Source organism: Perna viridis, chromosome 13 (genome assembly GCF_037379345.1).
Source record: "Perna viridis isolate PV_CMFRI_1.1 ecotype Kerala chromosome 13, ASM3737934v1, whole genome shotgun sequence".
Lineage (NCBI taxonomy): Eukaryota > Metazoa > Mollusca > Bivalvia > Mytilida > Mytilidae > Perna > Perna viridis.
Window position 1 is genome coordinate 8,082,399 of NC_142457.1, and position 11,930 is coordinate 8,094,328.

An 11,930-nucleotide genomic window follows, 5' to 3' on the forward strand; every position below is an offset into this window, starting at 1 on the left:
GTTCTAGAGGTTAAGACCTTTAAGGGTAGGGAATAATATGGAACGCCGCAACTGTCTTTTGTTGATGGTTTTCTATATACGCAGTGCATTTTATGGTATACATAGTGTATTTCACATTATACGTGGTCGTGGACTCATACGCGGTGCATATAACTTTATGTGCAGTATAACTGTCGCCCCGTGCAGGTCCGGATGTTAAAAGAATAGGCCTGCAACAGCACTAAGCTTGTCGTAAAAGGCGAGTAAATAGAGCTCAGAACCCTAGCCGGGGGCTAGGGCGCTCTGCCCACAAAGCAACTGGGATGTGTGCCCCAGGTGGTGGAATGGGGTACCCCTGGCGTGTTACATGCTGGGGTTGTCAGGCTATAATACGGAAAACCTGACCGCAAATCATAGTGGTGCACCGTGTTGGGAAAGATGCCACGTTCCTCGCACGTTAAAGAACCCTACTATGGTATTCTCCCGGAGTAGGAACCATAGGGCTCCGCCACAGGAGGCTAAATTGCCCGACCCTACACATCTCTCCCTATTTCCAGTGGCAATCAAATTTTGTCGACCCCGATGTCCTTGTGTCCCATCCCTTTTTCATTTCATCATCATTTCATGTTCATCGTCTGAATATAGCTGAAATATTGCTGCTCGGACGTTAAACCCCAACAAACAAACTAACAAAATAAAATCTAAATTGGATACCTTCCCTGATTTTTCAATATTTTAAATGTTTTATCGAAGTTATGTTTCTATATGTATTTTATGTCTAATGTTCACCTTTTATGTATCTTTTTATATGTAAATAGCTGTTTGTTTTAATTTCATTATTTTATGAAGAGACTTTGATCTTGCTTTTAATATTTCCCTTGCATTAAATGTTCTTGTCGTGATATGGCCCTGGTCGCCGAAACGGCAATAAACAACAACAATCAATCAATCAGTATAACTGTCATTATACGTGGTGCATTTTTCATTATATGCAATACAAAACTGGGTATACGCAGTACTTTTCACATTATACGTGGTACATATATCGTTATACGCAGTGCATTTTGCAATATACGCTGTACATTTGATGTTATACGCAGTACATTTTCTAATATGAGCAGTAGATTTCACAGTATGAGGAAAGACATTATACGCAGTATTTTACGCCTTATTTGCAGTAGTTTCAACTTTATACATAGTACTTTGTTTTATATATGCAGTGGAACATTCACTGGATGTACGCAGTGCATTTGTCATTATACGTGGTTCTTTCGACATTATACGCATTAGATATTTCGTTATGATGATTATCATTTATTCTCGTTACTTTCCGTAAATGTACGACTGTAACCGAGCCCGCGGACTATTTTGTTGGAACTTTTTTCACTCGGGCGCCCAAAATGTCGTCTGTAAAACCGAAGGCCTGCCTGGAAGAAATTGGTCTAGGAACCCTTCTGCAGAATTTCGTCGACGAAAAGATTGATGATGAAACATTCTCTTTTCTTTCTGATTTTGATCTCTCAAGATATACATACACCAGCACCGTGCATAAAAATTCGTGAAGTTTTCATTAAAAGACAGTTGCGGCGTTCCATAGAATGAGGTACTGAATAGGGACTAAAACAATTTTTTTTTGTTTCGGCATAGTTTTTTGAGCAAAAGTGTATTGATCTATTTAAGGATTGTTTTTTTTAATTTTATACCCCACGCAACAAAGTTGCACAGGGTACGTTTTTGACCCGTCCGACCGTCAGTCCATCACAGTCTGGAGTTTGAAGCTACCATTCTGAGTAACATAATTTAGTTAGAAGATAAAGAAAAAAATCATTTTCAAAAATCTTTTTTTAATTTTATTTTGTTGCAATCTTTTCTAATGCCTGAAAATACACTCTAATTCTTTTTTTATCGGGGTCCTTCTACATGTATTTCTCTTACGAACAAATTGACTCTGAGTATCCAACATGCATGTGATGCCTTGTATATGTGAGGGTACTCACCAAGGATTTTTAATTGAACGTATTAGTGATAGGAAATAACATACCGGTGGGATTGTTGTCTCTTTGACATAATCACCATATCCATTCTCGTTATATTAATGATTTACAGTAATTAGTACATGTAACATAAATTACTCATGTACCACAAATATATCGAAAATAAGCTCTTTTCTGTAGTGTAAAAAATAATGTCTTTTTTTACATTTAGTTGCGTATTTATGAAAATAACTGGACCTTTTGTCATCAAGTATGCAATTTATCTTCTGTATGTAGTCTTACATGTACGTCCATTTTAAGGCAAATTCGTCGTTTGGTGTATTTTCTTCTCTGTATGCCACACAATTTACTGAGAACCAACAACTATTAATTTAGAAAATCGTTTTACGAGTAAAGTGGCCATAGATTAAACTTGCGACCTCTTGAACTCCTTGTGATCGATCACCTAACCACTAAAAATCGTATAAATCGTTCTGAATAAAAAATCTAGTTAATATTATAGATTAAAATATTAACTAGCATGCAATTCGGCAATTTTTGCAATGGTATAACGCTATCGTCGTCGTCGTCGTCTGGTATTTGTAGACTATCTCCCGACAGTGACTTGAGTAACCGTGTATGGATCTCAATGAACTGTGCCAGAAGAAATCAAGTACCAAAAAGGAAGCCATGGGTCAATTTTGAGGGTTGTGTCATGAACCGGGTAGGGATATTGTCCAGAGACAGGCATTTCCCTAATATCCTTTTTTTTCCTAATATCAAAAAAAAATAACTTGTACATGTAAGCAGTTAAAGATGTTCTATACATGTACCTCAAAATTGCTTGGACTGATTATACTGAGTATTTCTTGCTTGAAATATTTAGGAATTTAGGAATGAAATTACACACAAACAAAGATTACACACAAACAAAGATTCAAGCAAATTTTCCGCTTTTGATGCAAAACTTCAATGAAATAATTTGGATCTCTACAGAATTGTATTACAAGGTGGGAGAAATGTTAGGATGTACATGTAAGAGCAGGGGTGTTGGGGGGTTGGAGGAGGGTTTCGTCGTTAACAGTTTCTTCAACTTTGTATTTGTTGCTTATTTAAAGTTCTTTAACGCTTACCCTGTCGGTGAACCTGCTCCCAGTTTTTAGTGAAGTCCGAGTTGCTCATTTACTTTTGATATTTTGTATATATTATTTTGGTTATTTTATGTTCTTTGTTGTATGTGTCTGTTTTCCATCTCTGGTCTTTGTCCCTGGATTAAATTCTTTTTTACACAGTCCAAATTCAGAGCTGTGTCCAACCTGTGCAGAAATCGACACATTCGGACAAATGAAGCTGTGCCCTGCGTAGCATTTTTATGTTCTTATTGTTGTTCACATATTTTGCAATTACCGGATTTTCCTTTGAATCTTGATATTGTATAGATTTGTTGACTTAAGGTCAGAGACCGATCGGGGCTCCATTTTGGATTCGTATTTGGGTCCCCTTTTTCTATAGAAAGTTTTGTTGGTTTTATGCAAAATGGGTAAACAAATTGGGCATTTGACAGTCTAGATCACCCTTTTTAAACAGTTTTCTGGATTGGACACCCCCATATTTAAAAGAAAAAAGTCTGGATCCGCCCAAGGAGCTTGGTGTTCGGTGTGAGTATTTATTTACTCATTAATGAATATTTATGTAGACAATACACATGTAATGGCTGCCTTTAAAGTATCTAACATATCAAGTTTGACTGTTTTCAGCAAATCATGCGTCTTTCTTATAAAATTTTGTGGCACAAATCTCAGCAATCCTTCATAGGAATAATTTGAAATACTACATGTACATGCAACTTCACGATGATAGATTGTCCCTTGCTTTTTTTTTTATTGTTTTGTAAATATCGTCATAAATATTTCAGCAGCCCATCGGGCAACGATTTTAAATTCAGTGTGCAGCTTTATGTGTGTTAACGTGTATGTTCTTGGTTTGGTCGAAGTCCACGTGAGCTATTGCCATCACTTGTCAAAAAACATGGCTGCAGTTACTAAAAAAAGAACGTAATGGTCAGACAGTAGTTTTTTCGAATATTATATCAACAAAAACCGTTAAGTTTAGCCAAATTCTTTCAATTGCTGAAACAATCCTTATTATAAGGTCTACAAAAGTCTTGAAGGGATCAAAGAGTATTCAAAGGAACCAAGGTTATAGCGGTAATCTAAAGAATGTAATCCAGGGACAAAGACCAGACATGGAAAACAGACATATACAACAAAGAACATAAAGTAACTAAAACCATACATACAAAGTAACAAAAGCAAGTGAGCAACTCGGACTCCACTAAAAACTGGGAGCATGGACCAGGTGCACCGGTAGGGTAGGCGTCCTCTGCTTTTCTAGAAACACTCGCCGAGTTTCTCATAAAAAGTCACGATCAAGTCCGGGGTAGACGAAAGAGGAAAGGAAAACTATGACACGTTGAACAAATTAGTTTTCATGGCGCAGATGGATACACCATAACGATCCACGAGTTCATGATGACGACCATAAAACTTTTGTGGTGATGGGTGACTTCAATCTTGTAACCTAACCAACATAACCAAGCTCCAAAAGCCCATTTGTTAGAATTCTAGCGCGATACAAAAAGTCTGCATAGCCTCGGCAAGCTCTGGCATAACGTATAATTTGTGATATGAACACTCCATACGCAAGTGCTGACGGGATGTTGCCACAGATGAAAGGAAATTTGACAATTCTGAATGAAATGTCATCACGTTTGTCGTAAAGTTTGGTCAATAGTTTTTCTTTACCATCCATTTCTAAGTGTAGGTCAAGATATGAGGCTGACTTCACAGTGTCTGTAGTATCCTTTATCTCAAGTTCTTTGGGGTAGATGCGATGTATCAAATCCCAAAAATTAGGGTTGTTTAAAGATAATACGTCATCAATATAGCGGAAACTGAGATTAAAGGATCTAGCTAAACGATTTTCTTTCTTTCGGATCAGATCAGCTATAAAGTCAGCCTCATAAGAGTGAAGGAATAGGTCAACAAGTAGAGGAGCACAATTTGTTCCCATTGGAATGCCGACCGTTTGTTAAAAACGCGTCCACCACACTGGACAAATATGTTGTCGATTAAAAATTCCAGCATTTTGTAAACATCTTCCTCTGTATATTTGGAAGCTGATTTGGAATTATTTCTTACAAAGTATGAGAAATCTTTACCAAGAACTATATATTTGTATCTAGGTGTACCATCTTTTTTGGAAAATAACGATGTATAATGTTTTTCAGTCGGGATTTGAACTGAGTATGGGGAATAGAAGTATAAAGTGTTGAAAAATCATAGGTTTTAATGCTATTATATTTTGATAATAGTCTTGAACTGATTGTCTCCAAAAGATCTTTCGAATTTTTCAAGATCCACATTGAATTAACATCACTACGGGAGTAACAAGTATTGTGGTACGACTGCAGACCATCTTTGATAGCTGTGACTTATAGAAGTTAAAATTTTTGAAAGAGGTTTGGTGGTATATTTAAATCCAGCTATGCAACGTTGTTTGTATGTATTCTTGTGGAGTTTAGGAATTCAGTATGTTGTTACATGACTCCTTGCAAGAGTTATTGCCCTTGAAAGGTGAAAAAAAATTGTTTTGTTTTTGTTTTTACAGTTTTCAGCCAATATCTTGAAAATAGTGATAGAAATAAACCTCCAACTGCTGAAATGATTCTTATAATAAGTTCTACCTAAGTCTTCTTGAGTCAAAATTTTTGGACAACTCCTTGTCAAATGTTTTGCCCTTAAATGGCAAATTTTAACCAGGTGTACGATTCAGGCTTCTGGGAGCCTCTTCTTTAGGGGTCCATATGTTTTGTCGCACAGTTCAAAACAGCACTAGTATTTCATTGGAACAATTAAAAATTCGATTTGAAAATATAGTATGAAGCTTTAGTTGATTAATTGTATTGTTGGTGACACTTTCAATATTTCTATGAATGTTTAGGGGTGCCGTGGCATCTGTTTTTCATAAGAGCAAATTGGTTCTAGTTCAAACTTGTGTTCTTGTTTCGTGAAAGTGCTTCAATATGAACTCTGATCAAAAATCATTTTAATCATAACCTATTTCTTTAGATGTTGCTTTTGATAATTTCTCCCACTTTTCCAGGGCATTGCTTTCTTTCTCGAACGTGAAAAAAAACTCCGTAATACAATAATTGAAGAAAATTGGACAATTTTAACGGTAAATTGAACATGACCGTAGCGATAAGATTCGTAACAATAGTCATTTTTCATAAATGCAATTTAAGATCAGTGTCAAGGGCTTAATCGGACTGGAACTATTTGTTTCTCTGTTAGAAAGAACAAATCATTGCACAGAGAAGTCAATATTCTGTAACTTATGGTGTTCCCGGAACAATACTTTTAGTTTTATTGTTCAACATGGGAAAAGTACTATAAATGTTAAGGTTGACTGATTGAATAACTATACTCGGCGTCACATAAATAACATACTGTTAAAATTTGAATAAAAATATGAATGAGCAAGTCATTTAAGACAATTTAAACGACGGTTGGTGTCAATAAAGTCGTAGAAAATATTTTTATTCAAATTTTAACAGTATGTTATTTATGTGACGCCGAGTATAGTGTAGAGTCCTATGATAAGTATTTCGGTGTCGGCCAAGAACAATTGAAAAATCGAATTGACACTAAGGCTTACAGGCTGAGCTGGATTTTAAATGTGCTAGAACTAATAAGTAACAGCCCACGGGAAGGCATGTCACCCTAGTCAGAGATATACTGACTATGAGCTAAACAGTCGTTACCCACAGGTCTGTTTCCAGTTTGCCGCGTATGAAAAAGCGAAATATGATGAAACTATATCTCGCATCTTTGTAATCAAAATAAAATGGATGCCATAGAGTAGTGAATATGGAGTATTGAAAGAGTAGCGAAGTCGTAAGAATGATTGCCTTTTTGTCTCATAATAAAAGTTGACACTTTTTGGCTGAAAAACAAACAGATAAACCACCGATATGCACAAGTATATAGCGGATAAAAACAACTATTTCAATTTCAATTTAAACTGTTATTGTTTTACTTTAAGCATGTCATACCCAGTAATTCGTCTTTTGTTTCTACATGCTATTTTGTGGACTTTTTCCTTTCAACTTCAATTCGATTGAAATATGCGTGAGTCTTTAATTTCTTTACACACATGAATATGTACATTTTGATCTTCTGTGTATATTGTTTTGCATTTCATTCCGATTGACGTATATTACTTTTTTTGTAAAATGTGTTTGCATTGCCTTTTTGATACAAGTTTATCGCTGTAAAGTGACACTCAGTCCCCGGCTTCCTCGGGATTCTTGCACCTCTCTAATATAAATCAAATATTCATCCCACTGCGATCCTCTACGAAATCAATATCGGTTTATGCCTCTGCATATATTTTAATCCTTTGAATCATGAATCCGTTTCTCAGATTAATCAGACGCTAATGTCTTTGCAAGGAAATTAAAATTTTTAAAGGCCTCACTCAGCACCATTATGCTCTGAGTCTGCAGACAAAACTAATCAATTATGGATGCTGTCAGCCCAAATATGGCGGGACTATATGTCCCTAAAGGCACTTCACAGGGTTCTTATATTACACAATTGCTTTATGTAAGACACATTATCATTGGTTGCTCTGTTTTAAACTGCAATGAAAAACATGCAATTGTTAAGAATTGTCTATAACTGGTTCAGTATCACGAATAGTTGCAAAGGAAGTTCTGAGCTTAAATTAAAGAAAAACATCGCAAGGAAAAGTGAAATTTGTTGCTTTTTTGAAATTCGAACTAAATAAACTACTATGCATGCATGTCAATTAGTCGTCAACTGATATTTTGGCAATGAATATTTATTATGACTTTCAAGAGAGTAGGGTGAGGTATTACTTCTAATTTTGGTATCATTTACTTTGATTTGGTGCGGTAATACTGACAAATTAAAATTATCATGGCCTTGTGTTTAAGTTGACAGAAGATTGCACAATGTAGTACTTGTAATTCCCGAGTTTTCAATGCGTTACCTTTCCGTTCTCTTCGCAACTTCGAACACGTCCGACAGTCTTTGACTGAGGTTTGCCGATTGTCCTATCCGACGACTTTCAAACATCACGAGGGCAATTTTTATAGTTTATGTTATTTCTCGCTGAAAATAAATTCTTACATGCACCAGCGAAAGCAGGGTAACAACGAAATGCATTCTCTCCAAAAATCGAGAACTAATGTACATGTTGGCAGAATCACCGGTATGCATGTAGGCAGAGCCACCGGTACATGTATTCTACTTCTTTAAGCATGAACTTGCATTGTTAATTGTCTGAAAGTTAACGCAGTTAATACTGGAACGTTTGTAAGCAAGTACACGTGTATAGTTGCGCTGTGTGCACATCCTTCGATAGAAACTACTCAGTCATTTCCACTACTTAAAATACTTCCGCCTAGTGCAAACGATGTTGTTCTCCGAGTAACCAGAAAGGCCGAGTAGTTTCGATTGGTACATGTACATCCTTGTAGGTACATATGGCAGATATTGTATAGTTTATCATGTCTGTAAATAGCATGGTGCACTTCTGAAAGCCCTGGGTAAAGTGTTACATAAGTAGCACTGTATTATGAGATGTGTGCTTGTAACTATGTATGCATGTTGCCATCGTATAGAATAATCACTAAATGTTGCCTATGGAACACCAGACTTCATGTTATATCATGCGAAATGCAGAATAAGACTTTATTGATGTATACAATGTGTCTTGTAAGAAGGAACACCATGAATTCGTCATTATGATTAGTTTGTTTGCTTCACATTGTTTTCATTGAAGACGTAATGAATTTTTCAAGGTTTACAAATTTAGACGTAATTAGAAATTTGGAATTTTCCTTGCGTCATTTATGATCATACAAAATGGCGATGTTTAATCGATAATAAGGCGGATTAAAAGAAACTTCTTATTGAAAATTAATACAACAGACGTCTTACGATGGGCGTTACTAAATTGAATTCATAGAGTTTTATCCGTTACCATAAAACGTTAAGGTACATGGACTAGATCCATACACTTGTTTTGAGAGACTGTGCATGAAGAAACCAGACAATTCTTTCATATAGGAGGCATGGAATAAGTTTTATCTCGCCATTTTTTGTTGTTCCAATGTGATAGTACACTCATGATGTCAAAAAGAACAGGGATTGTTCTATACATATATCAAAAGTGGATGACTCAGAATAAACATTCAAAATTTCTTAACATATCAACATAAATTATATATAAATCATAGCCTGATATTCTATTTTTCTAGAAAACCGAAGTTTGTGATCCCTCATGGATTAAATTTATTGTTGAAGCAAAATTTGGTATGCGCCACCCACTTCCTTGGTCGTCCATTGGTATATGCCACTCACTTCATTGGTCGTCCATGGGTATGTGCCACCCACTTCCTTGGTCGTCCATGGGTGTATGCCACTCACCTCCTTGGTCGTCCATGGGTGTATGCCACTCACTACCTTGGTCATCCACGGGTATGTACCACCCACTTCCTTGGATGTCCATGGGTCTGTACAACCTACTTCCTTGGTGGTCTATGGGTATGTACTACCCACTTCCTTGATCGTCCATGGGTATGTACCACCCACTTCCTTGATCGTCCTTGAGTATGTGCCACCCACTTCCCTGGTCGTCCATGGGTATGTACCACCTCCTTCCTTTGTCGTCTATAGGTTTGTGCCACCCACTTCCTCGGTTGTCCATGGAAAACATGCTCAGACATAAACATTATAAACTGAATACTATTAATGTACCTTTATCCGTTTGAATCATTTATCGTGGTCTTCTGTCTTATCGTATAATGTGTAAGTTAATGGTATGTTTTAAGAGACCGTCTAAGTTAAAATCAGGCAGTTCCTATGATATGGTTGGCACATGGTAAATTTTATCTCAATGACTTTTTTTTGTTTTAATGCAATGTTTATATCAAAGGTATTTCAAATAGTAAAAAAAAAATAAAGCGACAATGGATGATTTTAAAGTTCCCTAACAGAGCAACCACATTTCACACAAAAATAATTATTTCCATTTTTCAATGAATTTCAATGCTTTCTATGTACTTTTTACTCTTAAACAGTTACAGTTAAACAAAAACCAACATTGAACTTTTAGAAAGGATGCATTTGTAATATGAAATAGATGAAAAATGTTTGAAAACAAAATTTGTCATGTGCAACCCATTGCCTGCTTTTTGCATGGACACCTTCTTAAATTCTATGACTTTATAAGATTAACTATCACATTTTCATTTTTCATTTCTTAATAAATTATTTTCAGCTTGGTATCACTACGGAAATTTGTACTAACATTTGTTTGTTCTTAAAAACTATTTTTCTTGAGTAACAGGAATCCAGACATCTTTTCAGTTACTCAGGATTTTGAACCTACTCACCTGGGCATAATTCAGTTTATAGGTGAGTAAAACGCTTATCAAGGGTACTTGTCGGGGATTCATTCTCTTTTTTAACTACTTCTGAGGAGATATCAATAGACCTTTTTCATATTCCCAACTTTGGCTTCGTTTTTATTTTAAATTTTGGGCAAAGGGAAGTAACCTTCCAACCCAATAAACTGGTTTACTCTCTGATTGGAGCAATGGACACCAGTAGACTTCAAATTCAAATATTTGACTTGCTAAAATGGCTTGCGTAAATATGAAATACGACTATAAATCATACATTTTTTACATGTAGCTCGAAGAATGTAACGCAATGTTTATTTCAGATCTATATCCCTAATAACAACTGTAAATTTCTATTTTTATTTGAAAAGATCACTTCTTGTTCTATTTTTATCATGTTTTATTTTTTACATTCAGTGAAGCTTATCTATACCGAACCCCCTGAAAAAAAGAAAACACTCAAACTTGTCTACACAAGACATTTTCTAATCCCTTCGTGTCAATTCAAATGTATTTCAGCCTGAGTAAACCGAACACCTGTCTAAACCGGACAAATTTTACAATCGAAAGGGATTCGCTTTAGACAGGTTTCGCTGTTTATATATTTTATTTATTTGTTATCATTATTTATTTTCAGGACTAAAACTGAATTGTAGCAATATCATGTACTAATCTGTATTAATTTAATTTGTTTTTTTCTTTTTAAACAAGATGTAACTTTTTCATCTTCTAGAAAGGTATTGTGTAAACTTATAAATTTTGGTCAAACACACTAGTTCAAGCACCGGATATTTATAGCAAACATATTAGGGAATGGTATATTAATGCATTTATGAATTTGATATGTCTAATTTTATTAGTGTCAGTTCTTGACCTTGACCTTGAACTGGAAGTGTTTTATCCTAGGTTCTATTGAGGACAGAACATGAGAATTTGTTTGTTTTTAATAAATTTTAAATGTTAAATTCGATACCTATGTAATGTATTATTAAATAAATCATGAAAATCTTTGAACATACTCGTTTGTGATGAATAGATAGTGTAGCATTATATTTACGAATAAATAAATAGTGATATTTCAATATTTATAAAGCATTTTATTAATTAAAATAATGATAGGAAAAATATTAGGAAAACATTAGAAAAAAATGATGATTTATTATCGGTTCATTTTGTATGTTGAATAAAACAGTCTTCCAGGACTGATTAAGGAGGTAGATCTATGGTAAGGGAAATAACTCTTGAAATCAATGAGATGTTTGTATCATATTCAATTTCACCAAACCATATCAAGCTCTTAATATGAAACAGAATGAAATCAGTCCAAGTTACTTTAAACATTACTATTTCTGATTTGTAAGACATGAGCTCCACCGAGCTCCATGCAGCGGCAGACGTTCGTTTCCTTTTTTAGTAAACGCTGCAGACAGGCGTTTCAAAATTCTCGGCTATCATTCACTCATTTGACAATCGGACAACAT